At 37.7% G+C, this 12,197-nt stretch overlaps 1 protein-coding gene across 4 annotated transcripts in view; it reads right to left on the bottom strand.

The window, feature by feature from the left end:
• STPG2 (sperm tail PG-rich repeat containing 2) overlaps positions 1-12,197 on the bottom strand; it is a 718,556-nt gene that overhangs the window by 551,868 nt on the left and 154,491 nt on the right. The gene's annotated exons all lie outside the window — the stretch shown is intronic.

Below are 12,197 nucleotides of genomic sequence, written 5' to 3' on the forward strand. Positions count from 1 at the left end.
ATGTATGTAAATCAATGTGTTTTTTCCAACAAATAGGCTTTAGGAAATAGTTTACATATGTTAATTGTAAGAAATTAAGCTTTTAACTAGATACTTTATAACAGATAAGAATTAATTCAGTAAGTTCTGAGGTTGAGTTTTTTATTTTCTTAGTCATATAAATAAATATTAAGAAGTACTATTTTTTCATCATCAAATATTTTAATTACGTTGTAAAGTACCTTTTATACTAAAAAATAAAGTTAGATTCAAATCTTCTGCTTCATACATACCTAAACTATTTTTCTTTGTCTGAAAGAATTACTCCTTGATTTACTAATTGAATAATTGGCTTATAAATTAGATGTATAATGAAGTTCTATCATTATATCCTGTCATTTCTATCTTTATAATATTTCCAAATCCAACCACTTCTCTCCACCTCCACAACTACTACTCTGATCAAAGCCACTACCATCTCTTACCTGAATTATTATAAAAGTCCCCTAACTGTCCCCTGCTCCCATCCTTGTCCATCTTCAGTCTACTGACATAGCAGCCAGTGAAGCAGCTGTTCCACAATCCGAGTCAGATTGTATCACTCCGCTTCTCAAACCCACCCAGTGGTTGCCAATCTCAGAACACAAGTCAAATCCTTAATATGGTCTGAATGTCACACACACACACACACACACACACACACACACACACATTACCTCTCTAACCTCATCTCCTACTACCGTCTCCCCTCATTCACTTTGCTACATATCTTCCTCAAACAGATCAGGCATATATCTGCTTCAGGACCTTGGCATTTGGCAGTCTGTCTGCTTCAAATGTTCTCTTCAGATTACGCCTTCATTATAATCAGGTCACTACACAATGTCACCTTCTCAATGAGTCATTTCCAGGCCACCTAATCTAAAATTTCATTACCACCTCCAAACAATTTATGTCCCCTTCTCTGCTTTTTTTAACCTTATTATTTATTACTATCCAAAATAAAATTTTCTGCTATATTCTAAGCTCCAGAAAGACCAAGTCATTTTCTTTTTCTGTTTGGCTCACTACTATATCTCTAGAGTATAGAAGAGTACCTGAAACACAGTAGGGTTCAGTTAATATTTGCAAGAAGAATGGATGGGTACATGAATTGAATCCTACATTTTCACTGACTACATTATGAATTTGATGATGGGTTCCTATTGAAAATAATGTGGCTCCAAATAAGTGCATTAGCCATTTCTAATTCTTATATTTTGTTTTTTGATATGGGGTCTCACTCTGTTACCCAGGCTGGAGTGCAGTGGTCCAATCTCATCTCACTGCAACCTCCGCCTCCCGTGCTCAAGCAGTCCTCCACCCCAGCCTCCTGAGTAGCTGGAACCACAGGCATGCGCCACCAGGCCCGGCTAACTTTTGTTTTTTTGGTAGAGATGGGTTTTTGCCATGTTGATCTTGGGTTCCCCAGACTGGTCTTGAACCGAGCTCAAGCAATCTGCCCGCCTTGGCCTCCCAAAGTTCTGGGATTACAGGCGTGAGCCACTGCGCCTGGCCAGCCATTTCTAATTATGATAAAATATGTAAATCCTATGTATTTTTTTAAACTGATAATAATTTGAAAAAAAAAATTAGGAGAAACTAAAAATTTATGAGAAACTAATACAGAAGTATCTTTTATTTTAAATAGGTTAGATTCTAAAAAGTTATCCAAAAGTGCATGACACCTTGGCTTAAATGAGCAGATTCTTGCCATTATTTGCTGGCTGGTAGAAAAGAGGCACTTCAGCAATGATATGTAAGATTTTTTTTATCTATCAACTTGTAGTAAGTTAAGTTCAGAAGAAAAGAAACTTCTACACAATTCTGTGGCTATATAAACCTGCAAAATATGCAATAAATATAGAAATATGGGGAGCATAAATTCAAATACATAGCGTTAGCCTATTTTCTGAAGCTATACAGATATGCCGTATTCTTCTTCTCCCTATACAGTACTCCTTCCTTATCCAGAAGGGATAGGTTCCAAGTCTCCCAGTGAATGCCTGAAACTGAGGATAGTATGAAACCCTATATACACTATGTTTTTTTCTATACATATATATCTATGATAAAGTTTAACATATTTTAGACACAGAAAGATTAATAACAATAATTAATAATAAAATAGAACAATTATAATAAATGTTGTTCACAATTTCACAGAAGATTCATACTTACTGCAGATCTTAGCAACCTCAACATGTAATTTTTTTCTTTCCTTATTGTCAATAACTTTCACCTTTCCAAAGGAAGCACTTTACAACTTCTCTTTGGCATATCCAACTTGCTAGCATCACTATTCTTGCACTTTGGAGCCATTATTAGTTAAAATAAGGGTTCTTTGAACACAAGCACTGGGATACCCCAACAGTCAATCTGATAACCAAAACAGCTACTAAGTGACTAATGGGCTTCACCTACCAGGTGGGACAAAGCAAGAAGTTGAGAGATTTCATCACACTACACAGAATGGCATGCAATTTTAAACCAAATTGTTTACTTCTGGAATTTTCCATTTAATATTTTCAGACTGTGGTTCATCACAAGTAACTAAAACCACAGGAGGTGAAGGTGCAGATAAAGGGACAGTGCTATATAGGCCAACATGGTCAAAACAATCAGCTACTAACAAACCAGAATTACTTTTCTACTATTTTCAACAGTTGTGTAAGTGGTCACTACTAGGGGTCATAGGGAAAAGATTACATGTGAATTATAAATGAATATACTTCAACTTAAGAAGAATTTTTTGCATAAAGGGACAAATGAAATCTTGAATCCTTCAAGAAATACTTCCTTTTTCTTTTCTTCTGCTTTTTTGTAAAGATCCTAATGTTATTGAACTTTCCTTCACTAAAATAACATAGAACAATCAAATGAGGTCCTTGCTTCTAAAAAGCTAGGTTTCGGATTTAATAAGCCACTTAGAAATAAGCTCCAAAATAAGTCTGTGACAACTGACCACTAAAGGGCAGGCTTCCACTTATGACATTATAAAGAAGGAAAAAACACTTTGAGGAGACCAACCCTCAAAGTTGAAAATGCTGTGATGTTCATCCTGTTTTCCAAATTGTGACCAAAAGACAACCTGCATTAATATCAACCTATTAAATACATAGCCCCCCAGTTCTCATCTTAGACCTAATGAATCAGAATCTTGTTGAGTATGGGAATCTACTTTTTAATAAGCCCCACAGATGATTCTCAAGCACAGTAAAGAACCACAGACTGGCACAAAATGCATCACTACCATAGCATCTTTTAGTAATCACATCTATTCTAAGGAAAAAGACCCAGACCTTGAAAGTATACTGCCGTGGAAACAAAGCTTAGAATTTATTGAAACAGGTTATTTATGGCATCTTTTCATCTGTAACCTAACAAAAAATGATTTTCTTTCTTTAAAAACTGAAGTATAATCTTCCATTTGATCACATTATGTGCAGGGATTGGAAAACTGGGGAAAAAACATACAGTTTAAACTTCATTCCTATACCATCATCAGTAATGATTATTACTATCATTTTTTTCTTCCAATAGGTTTTTGGGAAACAGATGTTATTTGGTTACATGAGTAAATTCTTTAGTGGTGATTTCTGAGATTTTGGAGCACCCATCACCCAGGCAGTGTACACTCTACCCAAAGTGTATTCTTTTATCCCTCACCTCCATCCCACCCTTTCTCTCGAGTCCCCAAAGCCCATTGTATCATTCTTATGCCTTTGAGTCCTCATAGCTTAGCTCCCACTTATGAGTGAGACTGGGTTTCCATTCCTGGGTTACTTCACTTAGATTAATGGTCTCCAATTCCACCCAGGTTGCTGTGAATGCCATTATTTCGTTCCTTTTTATGGCTGAGTAGTATTCCATGGTGTATATATACACACATATATATACATACACACACACACACATATATATACACACATATACATATATATGTGTGTATATATATGTGTGTGTGTGTATATATGTATATGTGTGTGTGTGTGTATATATATACACCATGGAATACTACTCAGTGCGTGTGTGTGTGTGTGTGTGTGTGTGTGTGTATATATGTACATATATATATGTGTGTGTGTGTATATATATATATATGTATATATACCACATTTTCTTTATCCACTCATTGATGGGCATTTGGGCTCCTTCCATACTTTTGCAATTGCAAATTGTGCTGCTATAAACATGTGTGTGCAAGTATCTTTTTCGTACAGTGACTGATTTTCCTCTGGGTAGATACCCAGTAGTGGGATTGCTGGATCAAATGGTAGATCTACTTTTAGTTTTTTAAGGAATTTCCACACTGTTTTCCATAGTGGTTTTAATAGTTTACATTCCCACCAAACAGTGGAAAACTGTTCCCTTTTCACCACATCCATGCCAACATCTAATTTAAAAAATTTTTTTTATTATGGCCATTCTTGCAGGAGAAAGGTGGTGTCACATTGTGATTTTTATTTGCATTTCCCCAACAATTATTGATGTTCAGCATTTTTTCATATGTTTGTTGGCCCTTTGTATATCTTCTTTTGAGAATTGTCTATTCATGTCCTTTGCCCACTTTTTATGAAATTGTTTGTTTTCTTTCTTGCTGATTAGAGTTTCTTATAAATTCTGAATATTAGTCCTTTCTCAGATGTATAGATTGTGAAGATTTTCTCCCACTCTATGGGTTGTCTGTTTACCCTGCTGATTATTACTTTTGCTGTGCAGAAGCTTTTTAGTTTAATTAAATCCCATCCATTTATCTTTGTTTCTGTTGCGTTTGCTATTGGGTTCTTGGTCATGAAGTCTTTGCCTAGGCTAACGTCTAGAAGGGTTTTTCCAATGTTATCTTCTAGAATTTTTAGGGTTTCAAGAATTAGATTTAAGTCTTTGATGAATCTTGAGCTGATTTTTGTATACAGTGAGAGATGAGGATCCAGTTTCATTCATTCACATGTGGCTGGCCAATTAACCCAGCACCATTTGTTGAATAGGGTGTCCTTTCACCACTTTATGTTTTTGTTTGCTTTGTCAAAGATCAGTTGACTGTAAGTTTTTGGGTTTATTTCTAGCTTCTCTATTCTGTTCCATTGGTCTGTGTGCCTATTTCTGTATCAGTACCATGCTGTTTTGGTGACTATAGCCTTGTAGTATAGTTTCAAGTCGAGTAATGTAATGCCTTCAGATTTGTTCTTTTTGCTTAGTCTTTCTTTGGCTATGTGGGTCTTTTTTGGTTCTGTATGAATTTTAGGATTGTTTTTCCTAGTTCTGTGAAGAATTATGGTGGTATTAATGAGAATTGCATTGAATCTGTAGATTGCTTTGGCAATATGGTCATTTTTACAAGATTGATTCTACCCATCCAAGAGCATGGGATGTGTTTCCATTTATTTGTGCCATCTATGATTTCTTTCAGCAGTGTAGTTTTCCTTTGAGAGGTCTTTCACCTCCTTAGTTAAGTATATACCTAAGTATTTTTTTAAGCTATTGTAAAAGGGTTGAGTCTTGATTTGATTCTCAGCTTAATCACTGTTGGTATAAGCAGACCTACTGATTTGTGTACAGTAATTTTGTACCCTGAAACTTTGCTGAATTCATTTACCAATTCTAGGAGCTTTTTGGATGAATCTTTCAGGTCTTCAGGTATATGATAATGTCATCAGCAAATAGCAATAGTTTGACAACTTCCTCTTTACCAATTTGGATACCCTTTATTTCTTTCTCTTGTCTGATTGCTCTGGCTAGGATTTCCAGTACTATGTTGAGTAGAAGTGATGAAAGTGGGCATCCTGGTCTTGCTCCAGTTCTCAGGAAGAATGTTTTCAACTTTTTTCTGTTTACTATAATGTTGCCTGTGGGTTTATCATAGATGACTTTTATTACCTTAAGGTGTGTCCCTTCTATGCCGATTTTGCTGAGGGTTTAATCCTAAAGGAATGCTGGATTTTGTCAAATGCTTTTTCTGTGTCTATTGAAATGATCAAGTGATTTTTAATTCTATTTATGTAGTATATCACATTTATTGACTTGCAGATGTCAAACCATCCCTGCATCCCTGGTATGAAACCCACTTGATCATAGTGGATTATCTTTTCTATATGCTGTTGGATTCTGTTAGCTGGTATTTTGTTGAGGATTTTTGCATCTGTGTTCATCAGGGATATTGGTCTTTAGTTTTCTTTTCTTTTCTTTTTTTTATTTTTTGTTATGTCCTTTCCTGGTTTTAGCATTAGGGTGATACTGGCTTCATAGAATAATTGTTGGAGGATTCCCTCTCTATCTTGTGGGATAGTATCAATAGGATTGGTACCAATTCTTCTTTGAACGTCTGACAGAACTCAGCTGTGAATCTATCTGGTCTTGGACTTTTTATTGTTGGTAGCTTTTTAATTACCATTTCAATCTTGCTGCTTGTTATTGGTCTGTTCAGAGTTTCTCTTTCTTCCTGGTTTAATCTAAAAGGGTCACCTATTTCCAGGAATTTATCCATCTCCTCTAGGTCTTCTAGTTTATGTGCGTAAAGGTGTTCAAAATAGCCTTGAATGATCTTTTGTATTTCTGTGGTATCAGTTTTAATAGTTCCTGTTTCATTTCTAATTAAGCTTATTTGGATCTTCTCTCTTCATTTCTTCATTAATCTCACTAATGATCTATTAATTTTATTTATCTTTTCAAATAACCAGTTTTTTGTTTCATTTATCTTTTGTATTGTTTTGTTGTTGTTGTTGTTTCAATTCATTTAGTTCTTCCCTGATTTTTGTTACTTCTTTTCTTCTACTTCTATATTACACAGGTTTGAGAGGTTGTATCATTCTTACCATTCAGTTCAAAGAATTTTTTAATTTCCAACTTTATTTCATTGTTAACCCAACGTTCACTCAGGAGCAGGTTATTTAATTTCCATGTATTTGCATGGTTTTGAGGGATCCCTTTGTAACTGATTTCCAATTTTATTCCACTGTGGTCTGAGAGAATACTTGCAATATTTTCATTTTGTTTTAATTTGTTGAGACTTGTTTTGTGGCCTATCATATGGCCTACCTTGGAGAATGTTTCATGCGTTGATGAATAGAACGTATATTCTGCAGTTGTTGGGTAGAATGCTCCGTAAATATCTGTTAAGTCCATTCGTTGTAGGGTATAGTTTAAGTCTATTGCCTCCCCTATCCCCTAGGGATGTGGCTTCCTGAGACCTGAGCTGCAGTGATTATTGTTTCTCTTCCAGATCTAGCCACCCGGCAGAGATACTGAACTCCAGGCTGGTACAGGGGAGTATCTGCAAAGCGATGTGACCCATCTTCAGGTCTCTCAGCCATGAATACCAGCACCTACTCTGGTGGAGGTAGCAGGGGAGTGAAGTGGACTCTGTAAGGGTCCTTGATTGTATTTTTGTTAAGTGTACTGGTTTTGTGTTGGTTGGCCCCAAGCTATGAGGTGGCACTTTCAAGAGCACATCAGCTGCAGTTGCATAGGGAGGATCAGGCAGTGGATGCAGCCATAGAGCTCCCAAGAGATTATGTCCTTTGTCTTCAGCTATAAGGGCAGGTAGAGAAAGATCATCAGGTTGGGGCAGAGTTAGGTGTGTCTGAGCTCAGCCTCTCCTTGGGTAGGACTTGCTGTGGCTGCTGTGAGATAATAGGGATGTGGTTCCCAGGCCAATGGAGTTATGTTCCCAGAGGGATTATGGTTGTCTTTGCTGCATCACACAGGTCACCAGGAAAGTGGCAGAGAGCCGGCATCCACAGGTCTCACCCTACTCCCCCATGCTGCCTGCACCCCGAAAGGCCAGTCTCACTCCCACCATTGCCCCCTCACCCCCCCACCCCCTGCAATAGCACTGAGTTTATTTCCAGGAAGCCAGTGAACAGGGATGAGAACTTGCCCAAGGCTACAAGCCTCCCAGCTGAGAAAGCAAGCTGACTCACAGTTCCTTGGCTGTCCCACAAAGCCTGCAGTGGCAATCACCTCCTTCAATGTGTCTGTGAATTCTCATGGCTTTCACGGTATGTTTCTGTGATAGTTCTTGGAGGAAAAGTATACAATGTGGGTCTCCCCACACGGCTCTGTCTGTCCAAGTGGAAGCTGCAAGTTAGTCCTGCCTCCTATCCACCATTTTCCTTTTGGGTTGTCTTTTTTAAGTCAGGTTACATTTTAAAAAGATAAATTGATAGGAAACTAAGATGGCTGACTAGACACAGCCAAGAGGAACATCTGCCACTGAGAAACCAGGACATTGGGAAGAGACTAGCACACCCTGAGTAGATGTTCAAAGGGAAGGCACTAAAAATGAACAGATAGAGAATACAGATGTTGAGCTAAAGTGGGAGGAAGCTGGGAACCCTGCATGGGGTTACCACACACCAGGACTCATTTCTGGTCCCCAGTGACTCCTAGGAAACAGAAATGAGGCCAGTCAACTGAACCCACCAGATATGGTTTTGCTGTGTCCCCACCCAAATCTCATGTTGAACTGTAAACCCCACATGTTGAAGGAAGCCATGGTGGGAGGTAACTGGATAATGGAGGCAGATTTCTTTCTCTACAATGAGAACTACAAAACCCTGCTGAAACAAATCAGAGATGACACAAACAGACAAAAAAAAATTCCATGCTCTGAGATAGTAAGAATCAATATTGTTAAAATACCCATACTGCCCAAAGCAATTTATAGATTCAGTACTATTCCTATTAAACTACCAATGACATTCTTCATAGAATTAGAAAAAAGAAAGCTATTTTAAAATTTATATTGAACCAAAAAAGAGACTGAATTGTCAGAGTAATTCTAAGCAAAAAGAACAAAGCTGGAGACATCACACTACCTGACTTCAAACTATACTACAAGGCTACAGTAACCAAAACAGCATGGTACTGGTACAGAAGCAGACACATAGACCAATAGAGCAGAATAGAGAGCCCAGAAAGAATGCTACACACCTACTACCATCTGAACCATCTGATCTTCAACAAAGTCAACACAAACAAGCAATGGTGAAAGAACTCCTTGTTTAATAGATGATTATAGGATAACTAGCCACACGCAGAGGATTGAAACTGGATCCCTTCCTTAAACTGGATCCCTTTCTTGCACCAAATCAACTCAAGATGGATTAAAGACTTAACTGTGAAATCTAAAACTATAAAATTCCTGAAAGATAACTCAGGAAATACCCTTTTGGACATAGGACTTGGCAAAGATTTCATGACAAAGACACCAAAACCAATTGCAACAAAAACAAAGATTAATAAATAGGACCTAATTAAACTAAAGAGCTCTGTGCAGCAAAAGAAACTATTAACAGAGTAAACAGACAACCTATTGAATGAGAGAAAAATTTGGAAACTATGTATCTGACAAAGATCTAATATCCACAATCTATAAGGAACCTACCTAAACAAATTAACAAGCAAAGAACAAACAACCCCTTTTGCCTACTTTAAAAAGTAGGCAAAAGACATGAACAGACATTTTTCAAAAGAAAACATACAATGCAGCCAACAAGCATGTGAAAAAAATGCTCAACATCACTAATCATTAGAGAAATGCAAATAAAAATGACAATCAGGTACCATTTCACTCTGGTCAGGATGGCTATTACTAAAAAGTCAAAAAATAACAGATGCAGGCAAGGTGGCAGAGAAAAAGGAATGCTTATACACTGCTGGTGGGAATGTAAATTAGTTCAGCCATTGCTGGAAAGCAGTTTGGCAATTTCTCAAAGAACTTAAAACAAAATTATCATTTGACCAAGCAATCCCATTACTGGGTATCTATTCAAAGGAATATAAATCATTCTACCATGAAGACACATGCATGCATATGATCATTGCAGCACTATACACAATAGCAAAGGCATGGAATCAATCTGAATGCCCATCAGTAGTGGACTGGATGTATTAGTCCATTCTCACATTGCTATAATGAAATTCTTGAGTAATTTATAAGAAAAGAGATTTAATTGGCTCACAGTTCTGCAGGCTATACAGGAAGCATAGCACCAGCATCTGCTTTTAAGGAGGACTCTGGAAGCCTACAATTATGGCAGAAGGCAAAGGGGGAGTAGGCACTTTACATGGCAAAAGAAAGGGGCAAAAGAGCAATGGAGAAGGTGTTACTTTTAAATGGCCAGATCTCACGAGAACTCACCCACTATCGTGAGGACAGTACCAAGGGGGTGGTGCTAAACTATTCACGAGAAATCCTTCCTTATGATTCAATCACCTCCCACCAAGTCCCACTTTCCAACATTGGAAATTACATTTCAATATGCGATTTGGGTGATAATGCATATCGAAACTATGTCACTGGACAAAGAAAATGTGGTACATATACACCATGGAATACTATGCAGCCATACAATACAAGAATAAGATCATGTCCTCTGCAGCAATATAGATGGAGCTGGAGGTCATTATCCTAAATGAACTAACACAGGAACAGAAAACCAAATACTACATGTTCTCACTTGTAAGTGAGAGGTAAACATTGAATACATATGGACACAAAAAAGGGAACAAAAGACACTGGGGTCTACTTGCATCAGATCCCTGTGAAACGCAATTTACCTATATAACAAACCTGCCCAGGTACCCCTGAACCTAAAATGAAAAATTTTTTAAAAAGATAAATCCGACTGCCTATGAAGAAGATATTAAAGAACGGAGTGCGAAAAGAAGCGGAGACACCAGTAAAAAGGCTATTTCAAAAATGCGGTCAAGAGACAATATCTTCTTTGACTAGAAAATAGTTCGGTGATGATAAAATAATAATTAGAATAATAATGAGTCATGATAGATGGTCTACAAAGGTTGTCACCAAAAATGCCTCTTATCCCTGTAATCCCATGCTTCCAATTAGAAGATGGAATCCATTTCCCTCGCCTTGAATCTGACTGGCACAGTGAAAATTATGTAGCACCAATTCTGAGCCTAGGCCTTAACATGCATATGTTCCACATTTGCACTCTCAGAGCCCAGAGCATCCTTACAAGTAGTCTAACTACCTAGACAAAAAATGAGGCCCAGCCAACTCCCAGTTGTTACAGCCAACCCCTCTGAGGTGTCATACATGTAAATATCTTGGATATTCCAGCCCCAGCACCAAATGAATGCAGCCAAATGAGTCACCCCAGCTGATACGACATGGACTAGAAATACTACATGCATCAGAAAAACTACCTAAGCCCAGTGAACCCAGAGAAGCATTCTACTGAGAAGGTTAACTCCAGTAAGTTTGGAATCAGCATGAGCCATTTTCCTAAAGTACCTAAAAGGCACTGATCCCTGGTCAAAATATGAAACTACTAATTAATATTATTGTTTTGTAAGTATGGGTCCTATGAGTTTTGGAGTGGTTTGCATCAGCTTGTGAGCACTGCTAATCAATAACAGTGACAGTGATTATTTGTACCTGGTCTCAGTGAGACCCATGGAGGGCTCTACTGTTGGTGCTAGTTAGGTAATAATATACCTAAATGTCCAGCAAAGTGTAAAAAACCCTGGCAAGACTCCATTTTGTGCTCCCTGATTCTGTGGTGTTCCATGCACATGTCAGTGGTTCCTGATCCAAGACAGAAAGCATGTCCTGTTATGGCCTTAGAGAGGGGAGAAAAAGTTCACGCTGGCCTCTCTGAAACCCTACGGTCTTTGACTATAAAGAATATTCTTAACTTTAGTGCTCTTTCTATTTGTATTTTTTTCTGTAATAAACTATAGATTTAAGCATTGTCATTTTGCTTTAGTAATCGAACCCTGTCTGACATTATTGGGGCAATCATGGAAAATAACAATTTGTTTTAAGGCACTACATTTTGGAGTGACTGGCTATGCAGAAACAAATAACTGAAACAATATTTACCAAGAACATAGTATTTGCCAGGCACATTTCAATTCACAGATTTTTAAAAACTGTGCCACAAAGAAATTATTTCAAAAACAACATAGCTTGCAAGTGGTTGGGACAGATAGTATTGGTTTCTAGTACAATCCTAGTTACCAACTTCCCTTTTCCTAGCCATCTTTCACATAGAGGTGACTATGACACACTCCTGGCTAATGAATGTAAGCAATTATCAGATAGAGAAAAGAGAAACCAGGGCAAGGCCAGGCACGGTGGCTCATGCCTGTAATCCCAGCAGTTTGGGAGGCCGAGGTGGGCAGATCATTTGAGGTCAGGAACTGGAGAC

This window comes from Pan paniscus, chromosome 3, assembly GCF_029289425.2.
Source record: "Pan paniscus chromosome 3, NHGRI_mPanPan1-v2.0_pri, whole genome shotgun sequence".
NCBI classification, from domain to species: Eukaryota; Metazoa; Chordata; class Mammalia; order Primates; family Hominidae; genus Pan; species Pan paniscus.